Source organism: Canis lupus, chromosome 27 (assembly GCF_048164855.1).
Source record: "Canis lupus baileyi chromosome 27, mCanLup2.hap1, whole genome shotgun sequence".
Taxonomy (NCBI): domain Eukaryota; kingdom Metazoa; phylum Chordata; class Mammalia; order Carnivora; family Canidae; genus Canis; species Canis lupus.
In genome coordinates this window covers 15,262,723-15,277,085 of record NC_132864.1, presented here as the reverse complement: position 1 = coordinate 15,277,085, position 14,363 = coordinate 15,262,723, and the positions used below count along the sequence as shown (strand labels likewise).

At 46.1% G+C, this 14,363-nt stretch overlaps 1 protein-coding gene across 12 annotated transcripts in view; it reads right to left on the bottom strand.

The window, feature by feature from the left end:
- Positions 1–14,363, bottom strand: part of CUX2 (cut like homeobox 2) — a 282,802-nt gene that overhangs the window by 228,733 nt on the left and 39,706 nt on the right. The gene's annotated exons all lie outside the window — the stretch shown is intronic.

Here is a 14,363-nt window from a genome sequence, read left to right as displayed (position 1 = left end):
GGGCAGCCTCTGAGCTGAGCGTGAGGGGCAGCCTGAAGAAGGGACACCCCCTCAACCCTTGACCCAGACTAGAGGCCTTGGGCAGAGGAGTCCCCAGAAAGGCTAGGCAAGGCCAGGCCCTTTATCTTCACCCAATGGGGAGAGCCGACCAGGCAGGGAGCAGCAAAGAAAAGTATTTTCCTGCCCCACCTTCCACTTAGCACATCACAAACACGGGCAACAGGAGTGTACCCTAAAGTTTTGGTTCTGCGTCACCTGGGGCCTTGGTGAAAAATTCACTCAACTCAGCCCTGGAGATTCAATTTCAAGAGATCTGGGGTAGGGTCAGGATTCTGCACTTTAACAAGCCCCCAAGGTGATTCAAATGGGAAAGTAAGTTTGGGAGACACATTTGTGTGCAAAGATGCAGCTTCCAGGATGCTAATCACTGTGATGCTCAGAAGAGAAAGAAACTATAATTAAGAGGATAACTAGATAATGGTGCACCTGGGTGGCTCAGCTGGTTAAGCATCTACTCTTGATTTCTGCCCGGTCATGATCTCAGGTTTGTGAGATGGAGCCCCAGTCAGGCTCCGTGATGGGCACCTACTTGAAATTCTCTTTTCTCCCTTCCACTCTCATGTGTGAGTACACGGGCTCTCTAATAGAAAAAGAGGATAGCTAGATAAAATAAAGGACTCCTGAATAAGTGTGAATTCAGATAAACAATGTATATTATTTAGTATAAGTATGTCCCAAATACTGTACAGGCTGTACTTAGATTAAACATTATTTTTTATCTGAAATTCAAATTTAACTAGGCATCTGATATATATATTTTTTCAAAATCTAGCAACCCAAACTGAAAAACACTAACCATCCCATACTAAAGCTTACTGACAAAATGAGAGAATGTTATATAGCCTCTAAAATGGGTAGAAACCGTCAACACAGCATTTGCCATGCTGGGGCATTGTTCACATGCCTCACACATATTACTTAACTCATATAAATATCCAAATATTTATCATGCAAATATTATCCTCCAAAAAACAGAAGCAGGCATTATTGCCCTTTTGGACAGAAGACGAAACTGAGGCATAGAGAGATAAGTTACTTTGCTAAAGCCACATAGCTGGAATGGCAAAACTGGGTAATAAACTAAAGGAAGTCAGATTCCAGAGTTAATAACAAACACTTTATTACTCTCTAATGGGAGAATAAATGATAAAACACATAAAAAGACAAGATCATGTAACTTAGCATGGAGTCAGAACAAGATTTACAGTATGGTTTCATTCCTTAAAATGTATGTATGTTATATATACAGGCATTAGAGAAATGATTAGGTCACACACAGCTGGCAGAAGTATAAACTGGGGGGCGCCTGGGTGGCTCAGTCAGTTAAGCATCTTCCTCCGGCTCAGGTCATAATCTCAGGGTCCTGGGATCAAGCCCCATGTCAAGTGCCTGCTCAAGGTAAGACTGCTTCTCTCCCTGCCTCTGCCCCCCCCCCCCGCTCATGTGCAAGTGCTCACACTCTCTCTTTGTCTCAAATAAATAAAATCTTAAAAAAAAAAAAAGTGTAAACTGCTACAGCCACTTTGGAAAACCACTATACTAAAGCTATGTATATGCCTTCTGTAGCCCAGCAATTCCACAACTTGATACAAAGCCTTGAGTCTCAACCAGAGGTGATTTTTCCCACCTCCTATGGGACACTGGCAATCCCTGGAGGCACCTGATTGTCACAGGTTGGGAGATGCTACTGTCACTTAGTGGTAGAGGCCAGGGATGCTGCTAACCATCCTACAATGCCCAGCGAAGTCCCCACAAGAATGAATCATCCAGCCCCAAATGTCAACAGTGACAAGATGGAGAAACCCCCCTGTTCTCGGGAAAAATGCCTGCACCTCTACACCAAGAGACAATTGTGTACCAACATTCCTAATAGTGCTCTTGTAGGAATCCCAAACTGGAAGCCACCCAAATGTCCTTCAACAGGAGAATGGATGAATAAATTGTGGTCTACTCATACAGAAGAATGGTAGATGGCAATGAGAATGGATGAACCACAACTGCACACAACAACGTGGGTGAATCTTGAGAGCACAATGTTGGTGAAAGAAGCCAGACAAAAAATAGCACATACTGGCTGATTCCCTTTACAAAAAATTTATAAACAGGCAAAATTAATGTGTGCTGTTAGAAGTCCAAATGGGTAATATTTGGGGGGCAGGTTGGCAGTGACCAGAGAGGACATGATATGGCTTCAGGGGTGGCAGCAGAGACGTTCTATTTGTTAATCTGAGTGTTTTTTAAAGATTTATTTCAGGGAGAGAAAAAGACTGTGTGTGTGTGAGCAGGAGCTGGGGGAAGGGGGAGAGGGAGAGAGAAGGAGAGAATCCCAAGCAGACTCCTTACTGAGTGTGGAGCCTGATGTGGGGCTCAATCTCACGATCCTAAGATCATGACCTGAACTGAAACCAAGAGTTGGAGCTCAACCAATTGAGCCACCCAGGAGCCCCTGATCTGTGTCCTTTTCTGTAGGTTTGTTACATTTGGACAAAAAAATCTAAGAAAACAGTGATAAAGATTTATCTCAGAAGCAGGTGATTTTTTTTTTTTTTTTTTTTTTTTTTTTTTTTTGCTGATTTATTCTTTCCAGAATTGCCACATTGCACGTCTTATTTTTTTAATGACTGAGTAGGCCAACAGCAAATCCATTTGGTCATTCATCAAAAAGTGTGCTGACCCCTACAGTGTGTCACTGTCCGCACCCCCTCCTCAGCATAGGGGACTGGAAGTCATGAGGGAAGGGCATTCCTGACCTCAAGGAGCTTACAGTCTCCATGCAGGGGAGGAAAGGATAGAACCACGATCGGTCTGAGCTGCAGGCGGCCAGCAGCCAGATATTTCAGCCACCTAGTCCAATGTTTTAGTCAGTTTGATTTCTCCAGGGCAGGGTCATGTCTCCCCAGCTGTCTGGAATCCCAGTTTCCCAACCAAACTCCCTCCTGCTTACCTGAGGCTGAATCCATCATTAATGTTACTATCTGCCCCTCTCTGCTCATGGGAGTTTACCATTCCTTGAATTAGATATTGCAATCAGTACTACACTCTGACAGAGAGGTAGACAAGGGATTGTAGAAACCAAAAATGTATGGGGGTGAGGAGGCCCAGGGGCTGGAGGACTTGCTCTTGTTAGGAACACAAACACATATGGAAAAATGCCACTATATAAACAAAGTAGTCTTTATTTGTGGTCAACCTTGGGGTGGAGGTGTTGCCCACAGTGAATACTTAAAAGAGAGGTGGGTGTTGACAGAGGAATAGGAGTCCACTGGATAGACCAGGTATGGAACACTACTATGGACAGGGAAATAGCATGGAGGGAAAATAACATTGCTCTCTGGAAGTCACACTAACTTCAATACAGCTGGTACGTGGGCTGTAATGGAGGTTCAGCCAGGGTGCATCTGGGGAAGTGAGCATCAGCTAAAATTTATTAAGCACTCTGTGCCAGGCACCACACTAAGGAAGTGCTTTGCCTATACTGTCTTCACTAAACCAAATGGCCCTATTCTACAGATGAGAAAACTGAGACTCAGAGAAGTAATCATGTGGAGGACAAGGGGACAGAGGGAGGCTACACAGTGATCTTCAGTGATTGGCTCAGTGAAGATGGCAGAGCTGGGATCTGAACCCAGAATGAGCCACATTGTTAATCCCGAAATCTTCCCCTCCCATAGGAGAGGCACGGAGGCACTGCTGGCACCCCTTCTCCCCTCCTCTCAGGGGTCTGCCTGGAGCTACTAGATCCCCTCAGGCGGCACACGAGTCCGCAAAGAAGGGAACAGAGTTGAACCAGGAAAGGCAGAGCAGGTGAGTTACAAAGCACTGCTGCAGGGCCCTGCTGGGAACATAGTAGAAAATACCAGCTGCTCTAACCAGCATCGCCTTTAATCTCTTCAGAAAATGGATGCTGCTCCTGGGTCCCTGGAGAGCCTAAAGTTTAGGCTGAAGGCTTTCTGGAAAAAAGCTCACTGTTGCCGGCATTTCCACAGTCACCCCGGGTGACGTCTGACACTCCAGCACCGACTCACTGACAAACATCTTCAAAGGACAGAAATCGGCCAGTTTTGCCATCTTTTCATACAGATGTCATTCACCCACAGGAAGCACATGCATTGTGAGAGTTATTTTGGTTGGAGGAAGCCAACCCCAGAGCAAATCCAAGAAAGAAATAAAAGGAAGGGGAGTGGGGAGAGCAACTCAGGCAAAATGTGAAAAAAATGGCGTTTGGTGAAACTGCACACAAAACAATCTTTTTCAAGATGATCTTTTTTGAGATCAAAGATGAGTGGGGAGAACTGTGCTGAACGCCAGCAGGTGCAGCAAGCTCAGGAAGATGTTGTGGGACTTTGCAGGTGTCTGTGGGTCCTGTTTAATTAAATGGGCAAAATCCAAGCCCAATGAGCCACCTGCTTGGCTCAAGTGTGATGGGGAAAGAGCAAGATGATCCCTACTAGGGGGTCCCAACAGGCTCCCCTGAAGTGAATCTGAGACCCAGAGGATGGGAACAGCCCATATCTGCTGACATTCTTGTGGGACCTTATTCCTCTGGGAGGTTTATGGACATGACCATGGCCAAGTCACTGCCCAGCCCCTCTCCAAAAATTCCTGTGAAGAAAGAGTGTTCAAAATCCCAGACTATGGAGTTTTGCCCAGGGCTGTGTCCTGGCACACCGTGTAGCCTCCCTCTGTACCCTTGTCCTCCACATGATGTTCTTCAAACAACAAGGCACATCCTGCACTACCTGGCAGGTCAGCACCAGACTGGTGGCAGACATGACGTGTGTCTGGTTCACCTTTGTAGAAATTTGGTCATGTGGAATGGAGTGGCCAAAAGTTTCCAGAATCTTACACAGGGAGATGTTTCGGGAGGGAGATGTTTTGGGGGTGTTTCTCATTGTTGATGGTGAGGAAGTTAATCTAAGTGAGCTTAAACAAAACAAAACAAAAAAACAGGCTGAGCACCCACGATCAAAGTATACAGAGGAGAAGGCAGCTTCCATGGTGATTCAACCAGGGTTCTGTCTTTCTTCATATCTTAACTCAGCATATCTCTGCAGGCTGCTTGCACTCTGTCCCCACGTGGCTGTCTGCAAACCCAGCTCCAGGCAGCTCTAGACTTCCATCCCTCCAGCATCTCAGCTAGAGAGAAAACCTAGAGAGAAAACCGCTCCCTCTTTGTTTTAATGGAAAAATCCCAGAGAAGCTCTCAGATTGGCCTAGACTGAGCCTTGTGACTCCCTCTGGAATAACGACCAAAGACAGGGGGGTGGAGCACTAGGAGTTAGCAGTACTCCCTCTTCCTGGGTTGGCTGAGGTGACTGAGGGGAAGAGGTAGAGGCCACTACAGGGACATAAGTTATATAATGTCACAATATGGTGTGCGGCGCTCTCTGCCCCACTGTCTGTTTGCTGTTCCACGAGCACTTGAGGCTCGGCCACTCTCCCAGACTGATTTCTCCAAGTCTACTGTCATAAGGAGCAGTCTCATAATGACCATCTGGGTCACAAAAAGGAGTATTCAATGAGCATTCCCCAGGTACCGGGCACTCTGCCAAATGCTTTCCATGAATCCTCTCGTTGGATCCTTTAGTCCACCCTTTGTCATCCCATCTTACAGTTGTAAAAGTTGATGTTCAGAAAAGTTCAGGGGCTCATCCAAGATGACACAGCTTGTAAGAAGCAAAGCTGGAAGTTGAGCCTGACTCTAGTGGACTCCAAACCAGTGCTCTTATTCATGACCCCATTCTGATTCCTATAGTATAATACTTTAAGGAATTAACTCTTCCTAGAGTGGCACATGGAGATTTACATGCTGGGATAGAGGAAGGTCCCCAAGTATAATGACCATGGGGTGGCATTCCCTAATACAGTTGTCACTTCTACATAACTAAACCCCCTTCATCCCTCACCCAGAGCCTGGCACCAGTAGATGCTCAACAATGTTGGTCAAATTGGATTCAACCCTTGGGCAAAGGCTATCTCCCCAGGAGATATTTATATTTAGCCTCTGGTCCCTGGAGTGGGCCCTGACCCCAAGGGCAAGTGACAAATGTCAGTTTGTCTAAAAAGCATGGTGCAAAAAAAAAAAAAGGTGCTGCCAGACATTCTAAAGAAGAATTCTAATGAAGAAATTCAACCTTTCATTACGTTGAAAGAACTTCTATGTCTACTAATATGGGAGACAAGATAACCTGAAAATGTTCCCCACTACAAAGCACCCCGAAATACTGGATAAAATATACCAGAATCCCTTTAAATATACAGGTCAATTCAGTAAGAAAGTAAGAAAAATTACCATGGGCCAAAACTGAAAAGGAAACTCAAAATCAAACTGCTAAGAATGTGAACTGATACTTCAGTGCCCTTGGCAATTAAGAGGTAGGGACAGGTTCCCATCTTGGTAGCCCAGAGGTCTTCACCCTCAGTCACAGTGGGTCAGAACACTTCTGTCCACTAATACAGGAAGAAAAGGAGACAACTGATCGTTTTAGCCTTGCCTCTAGGTTGGAAAACCAAAAAGTAGCCTTTCCAGGAGATCCCTGGGTGGCTCAGCGGTTGAGTGCCTGCCTTTGGCCCAGGGTGTGATCCTGGAGTCCTGGGATCGAGTCCCGCATCAGGCACCCTGCGTGGAGCCTGCTTCTCCCTCTGCCTGTGTCTCTGCTTCTCTCTCTGTGTCTCTCATGAATAAATAAGTACAATCTTTAAAAAAAAAAAAAAAAAAAAGTAGCCTTCCCTGAGAATTTGTAACCATGGGTCTGCCTTCACATGAGTTTGAGTTCAAGTTTATACTATCCTTGGAGTTCTCAGACTTGTGTGCATCAGAATCACCTGGATGGCCTGTTAAAACACCAACTGATGGGTTCCACGCACCAACCCCGCCCCCAGCTCTGCCCCAGGACTCCTGATTCAGAAGATCTGGGATGAGACCAAAGAATTTTCATGTCTAAGTTCAGAGGTGCTGCTTGTCCAGGGACCACCCATTTGGAAACTACTATTTTCAGCCAAGCAATTAACATTAAAAAGCAAAAAACATTCTCCTCTGGTAATATCCCTAGACATTATGCAAAAGCAAATAGGAAATCTCTCTAGAGCAGGAGTAAGTGAACTATGACCTGTGGGCCAAATCCCACCTGCCCCCAGGCCAAATCCAGCCATACCCATCAGTCTATAAATTTATGGATGCTTTTGTTGCACAACAGCAGAGCTGAGTAGATGTACCAGGGACTACAGACAGCAAAGCCAAGGATACCTATTATCTGGCCTTTTACAGAAAAAGTTGGCCAACTTCTACACTGGGAGTAACTCGGGCCACCCCAAATCCCCAAAGATTTAATCTTACTGAAGATGAGCTCTCAATCTAAAATTATAAAATACACAGGGAAACAGTACCATGTGTGAGAATTAACAGACATGACAACTAGCAGGATCAGGTCCAAGAACTTCAGATAGTGGAATTATTATATACAGATCTAATAAACATAATAGAAGGACAGAGCCTACATTTAGCAACTCTCAGGTTCTCAATGATCCTAAAGACAATGATATTTACTGAGGGCCTACCATGTGCCAGGCTTTGGCTCAAGTGCTTTATAGGGTCCAAATCTTTCATGTAAAGAACTTCAATTCAAGTATGAGACCAAAGCTCAGAGATGTCTTTTCACTTGCCTAACTTTACACAGCAAATATGAAGCAGAGCCAGGATAAAACCCAGATCTTGGCTAAAACCAAGTTCTAAAAGGTTCTGGAGCCTCTAACTCATTTCCACTCCACAACAAGGTGATCCACGATAGAGATTAACAGCTCTTAGGGTACCTGGGGGACTCAGTCAGTTAAACCTATGTCTTTGGCTCAGGTCATGATCCCAAGGTCCTGGGATCGAGCCCGATGCTGGGCTCCCTGTTCGTCTGCTTCTCCCTCTCCTCCCTGCTCATGCTCTCTCTCGCTCTGCCTCTCTCTCTCAATCTCAAATAAATAATACAACCTTTTTTTTTAAAGATTGTATTTATTTATTCATGAGAGACACAGAGAGGCAGAGACATAGGCAGAGGGAGAAGCAAGCTCCCTGCAGAGAGCCTGATGCAGGGTTCGATCCCAGGATCCCAGGATCACGCCCTGGGCCAAAGGCAGACACTCAACCACACAGGCATCCCTAAATAAAATCTTAAAAAAAAAAAAAAAAAAGTGCTCAACTTGGAGCAAATGGCTCCAAGTTTGGAAGACTCAACAACCCCCTAAAACTATATCTAAAATACTGTGTGTCCCTATCATGTTCTGGAAGAGCAGATCCATAGCTTTCTCCAGATTCTCAAAGTCAAAGAACCCCTGAGATAGCCAAATTCAAATGGGTACCTTTTCTCCACACCACACCAGGATCATGTTAATAGTGAACATTTCTTGTACACAGTGTCAGATACCATTTGAACTTTTTAAGTATATACTTGTTTAAATCCCATGCAACCCTATAGGAAGTACTTTTATCAGCCCCATTTCATAGATGAGAAAACTGAGGCCACGGAGGGATTAAATAACTTGTCTGGGGTCCCATAATTGCAAGTGACAGAACAGAGACCCCAGAGTGGAACACATTCATTTGCATACTTAACCTCTGCTAAACTGCCTCCTGACGCCCATTGCAGCCAGCCCTCCACTTCTGAATCCAACCACTTGTCTATACAAGTACGGGGAGAGCCTAGGGTCTTTCCTGTCTGGAACCATTTCCACATGCACAAGAAACAGGGATATCCTTCTACCTACATTTCAGGGCAAAGTCCCATTCCTAATCCCAATCGCTATGTCCACAGGAGTATTTCCAAGGCCAGCCAGACATGAACTGGGTATTTCCTGGGTGTCTGAGCATGCCCCTGTTCCCCACCACCTCGCCTGGCACCAGCCCAGACACCAACTACCTACTTGGCTGGTGCCTTGTGAATCGCCAACATAAACACACATTTACCCAATTTTTCAGAATGAGCAATATTTACTCAACAGCTCAGAATGGCTCATATGGAACTATTAAACCCCATTGCCTCAGTCTGCAGCTCAGAGCGTGATAATGAATCAGTATTTTGGAGCGATTACGATGCTAATAAGAATGTGTGAGGCACAGAATATCATATGTAGGGGCAGCCGCCAAATCCCCTGGACTCCCTGCCTCATTCAGGAATTCCACCATTCCAGAAAGCAGCCGGCCTGAGAAACGCCAGCCCCCAAGGCAGGCCACGCTTGAGTTACTAGAACACAAAGCAGATGAGAAATAGAGACCACCATTTTGCACAGGGCAGGCCCCCGCCATGCTAGTCCTCGTTGGGGATGTAGAGAGAGATGGTGCCCCTTCTTGACAGCCCTGAAGGCTCCAGAGCCCCCTATACTGGCAGGGCCTAGAGTTTTAGCATGGCATTTCACACACTCAGATATGCATAAACATTGGAGAAAAAATACGTATTCCCTCAGGCTGCATGCCTGAAGCAATGTTAGATTTGGTGGGGGTTTTCTGGTGTTTTTGTTTCTGGTTTTTTTTGGATCTTTCTCTTTTCACAAGCCCCTAGGTAAATAATAAATGGCAGTAAGCAAGCATATATTTGAGGCCTTCCCTTAGGGGCCTTAAAACGCCTCCAATTCTCCTCTTTCATCCCTCTAATCCTCACTCCCCAGCCACTGTTTCCCTCTGTTCAGGATAAAAACTCAGCAGGACCTACAGGCCCTGTTTAAGCCAACCCTGTCTACACTCCCTAGCCACACCCCACCCTTTACCTCCTGCTTCAGCAACATTGGCCATCATTTACTTCCTGAAAACAAAAGTGTGTCCTTCCACCCCAGGACCTTTACATGTACTGCTCTTGTCCTCTACCTGAATAACCACAGCCCCTCTTCTCTTGGCTAACTCAAGAGTCCTTTCCTAACTTCCAGACTAAATCTGTTATACAATCTCTTCATTCCTGACTCATTTCCTCCACAGCCCTAAGCAAGGTTTGCAATTTCAAATATGTGATTATTTGATTAATGTCAGTCTCTTAAGGGATTTACTTCTAAACACCATGGAGACCAAACTTGAGGGCAGAGAACAAACTTGTGTTGATCATCAGGGCATTCCCAACACATGGCCCAGGACCTGGCACACAGCAGCTGCCAGAGAAATATGGATGACTGACTGATGGACTATATGAATGAATGAATCCCTAAGCCCCAGCCCCCTCCCCACTCTGCTTCTTCAACTGGCTGCCTCTTCACTGAGTTGAGCCCCATAGCTTTTCCGGGCTATTTATAGCCCTATTTTGTCTACTGCAATGTGCCATGTTCACAATATAAGCATCAAATAAATACTTAATCATAATAAAATGCTTGTGGAGCCCCCAATCAGAATAGCCCTGTGCCCTCCCCCTGGTTTAGCTCTGTGTATTTGTGTGCGTACACGTGTAGGTGCACACACTTGCATTTCCACACAAGATTCCCCAATGGGCCTGTATAGAGGCAGACCTGTGTGTGAGTGTGTCTGCCATATTCATTCAACAACGGTTAAGGGAGAACCCACTCTGTGCTAAGCACAGTTGCTGGGGGAAGAACAGCAAATTAGACAGACCCATTGCTGGCTATACATGACATACTGACACTTACTAGGTGATTACCATATGCCAGTCTCCAGTTCAACACTTCAGGTAAAGGTACTCATCTCATACCAACAACATTCTCGTGAGAGAGGATATCCATTTCACAGACGAGGAAGCTGAGGCACAGACAGAACAGTACTGGCCTAAAGTCTCACTGACAGGGAAAAACTGGAACCCCTGTCTCCTCAACTCTGGAGACAAGTTTTTGGCCACAGGTCCTCATCCATCCCTCATTGCCAAGAACAGGGATGAGAACATAAAACCAGAAACACATTTTTTCCCCATCATTGTTGTCTTTCAGAAGCAAAAACAACAACAACAAAAAACCCTGGAGATGCCCAGGGACAAGGGGAGAGTGATCTACTTGCTTCATAATATATTAGGTGAGTAAAATGCTTGTTCTAAAGATAGCAAAATGTTGGAATCCCTGGGTGGCTCAGCGATTTAGCGCCTGCCTTCAGCCCATAGCTGGGGTCCCGAGATCGAGTCCTACCTACATCAGGCTCCCTGCATGGAGCCTGCTTCTCCCTCTGCCTGTCTCTGTCTCTGCCTCTGTGTGTGTGTGTGTGTGTGTGTGTGTGTGTGTCTCATGAATAAATAAATAAAATCTTTAAAAATATATAATAAAATAAAGATAGCAAAATGCTGTGCAAAAGGCTACTGCCAACAAGTGAAAAGACAATGAAAGAGAACTGGACATACTGATGCAAACTAGGGAGACAGATGCAATGGCAGCACACTGAAGCATTAACAGGGGTTATGTTCTTGGCATCTTCTCCCCCCATCTTTTCTGTGTCTCTGAAGCCCTCCAATAATGTGGCAACATGGCTTTCATAAGACAAAATTAATTTTTTTAAATCCCTTCTTTTCCTTCTGGTCACGGGATTATGTGTCTGTGCCTCCCTGCCCTGCCCACCCTACAACTCAAAAAACTTTCCTCAGTTCCTCTTGGTCTCCTAACAACTCAAGAATGAAAACAGACAAGAAGGCAGAGTAAAGGAGGCCATGGAGCCATTGTGTGCAGGGATCTGAGGGATGCAGGACCAGGAGAACATGCCTCTCCTCGCTCCTCCGTGTGTGTGCGCACAAGGATGTGTGAGTGCATGTGGCTGAAGATGCCCAGGCCTGTGGCTCACCAAGTAGAGTCTCCCCACCCAGTCTGGTGTCCACAAGGCCACAGCAGGAAAACTTCCTGAAGCCTCCCTGGGGAGGGGGCAGCAGGGCAGGCTGAAGTCCCCAGCATCCCAGAGCCAAGAAGTGGCAGGTGTCACTATTCACTTTCTTCTAAAACGTTGAACCCTTCTTGGAGGAAGATACTGTGTCATTCCCCTTTATCTTTATCACTGGCACCTGGCAACCTGAGGATTAAGCTGATAGTAGGGAGGAAGGGAGGAGGGGGCAGAAAGCCTTCCTTCTCTCTGCTTCTGAGCACCTAACTCTTTCTTTGGCTCTCAGAGAAGTAGCCTTGTCTTGTCCTCACTCCATGGAGGTCACTGGATCCCCAGACCTTCCAAGAGCTGCAGGCTGGGTTGAGCGAGGCCGGGCCGAGCCTGGGGGAAGTACAATTTGCTCCTCTCAGCATCTTCAAATCTTTAAACTAAAGTGATGCTTCCTGTTGTGGTCCAGAGAGTTAGGAGTGAGACCCATGCTCCCAAAACTTTCTGGAAGCAGAAGTGTGGTGTCAACAACAGATATTTATTGAGATACTAATATGTGCCAAGCTCTGTGGTTGTGACAAGAGTCAACAACACAAACAAAAATACTGCCCTCAGGGGTCTTAAAATAAAAAAGATTCAGAATAGCCTCTCAGATTAGAGATGTAAGAGAAGTTTGCCTGGTAGACAATGAATGACGAGTGAGTTCCAGGCAGGGGGAACAGCATATGCAAAGTTCTGAGGAAAGAAAGCATAAGGCATCTGTGGGTCGGATAACAGTTTAAGTCTGGCTGGGGGAGCTGGGGACAAGGAAATCCAGTGAGAGATAACATGGTGGAGGCAGACCAGGGTGGGAGAAGGTACTCACAACAGGCCTTGCAAAGCCAAAGTAAAAGCTTAGACTTCATCCCACAAGCAATAAGGAGCCAGTTTAAGATTTTAATGGAGTGAGTGTGGTGATCTTTGCTTTTTATAAAGATCACTCAAGGTGGAGCTCAGGGTTTGTGATCTTGATTTTAATTTCAGAATCAAGCAAGGGTATTGTTTGTCATGGTACCTAGGTCACCGCTACCTCCTTGTCAGGATTTCCTGGGAATCCTTCTATTCAGTCCTATGACCTATGTGGCCAAAAAGACCACATGAGTGGGGAATCAAGGCTTGTGGTTCACATCCCAGACATCACTCTCTGACCCGTCAGTCTTGTCCATCTGAGAAATGGAGATAAGACTCCACCTGCCTCCTCAATTGTGAGGATTAAATGAGTTCATTCAGAGGCTCAGCATGGTGGTTGGTGCTAGGAAAGGAGTTGATAAATGATCAATATTGAGATGCTAGGAAAGCAGTCAATAAATAATATTTACACCAGTTTGAGCCCCTTTAAGCACTAGGATAAATGTAGAGACCTAGGCGCCAGAGGTCCTGTCTGGCATTTATGAATAGATTTGATCCGTGAGTCCAGCATTGAATTCTATTCCATTTTTCCCTACATTTACATCTTGAAAGAATGTTCATAAAACCCAGGTTTCTGGCTTCTCTTGAAAACCCCAACCATCTGCTTAAACCCATTGCTGTGCTGTCCCTCAAGCACCCCTGAAGGCGTGAGCCATGTCTTCTCCCCCAGCTCCAACTGTCAGACCAGCTGGGAATTGACCCCAAAGTAGGGAGCTTCCTAGAGCTCAGGGCTGAAGCTGCTAAATCTGGGTAGGGGGGAGGTGGAGGAGGGAGGGGTTGCTTGGCAGAGCCCACCCTCTGGCATAAATGTCCCTGCCTTCTTGTCCCCAACAGCCCCCAAACCACCTTCTCTTCAATAACATCCCTTCTAAGCCATTTCTCTCTTATTCTAATATCTAAGGAATTTTTGCCCTTAAAAAAGATCCCAACTCTATACTGTGGCCCTCAAGACCCTATGTGATCTGCCCCTGTCACCCTCTCCTAACTTTATCTCCTACCTCCCCACCTCTAGATACAGAAAAGGAAGGGGGGGGGGGGACAGGAAAGTAAGAAGTTGGAAGTAAGTTACTCCATTTTGCAAATGGGGAAAGATGAGGCATAAATGAGGCCCTCACAAGAAACAAAAAGGTCCATGAGTCAGCCAAGGGTCCTACTCCCCTCACTGGGACAGGCTAGCTATCTCTAACTAGAACCCCCTTGACAGAGATTTCTGTCCTTATTAGGGCATTTGGGGGTCATGGTCTTCTCCACCCACCACCCAATATGCTCAGTGGGGATCTGCATATTTTTTCGGAGACCAAGCCCAATTTCAGAGATGGAAAAGGAACCCTCCTGACCCAGAAACCCTGCAGAGGGGCCTCCTCAGTTTACGAGCCACCCTTCCAGCTGGCCAGTATGGCAGGTGCCAGTATCTGCAAGGATGCAGTAAAACATCTCTTCAGGGCCTCACCCTCTCAGGCACTCTCAACCTCCTCTTGTACCTGCTGTTTGAGAATTGCTCTGTGTCTGTCTCTCCGTTCCTCTCCTATGTTCTCCCTTCCTCCCCAGCCAGGGAAATGGGGGGGGGGGGGGGGGGGGAGAAAACCTCCCAAGATCC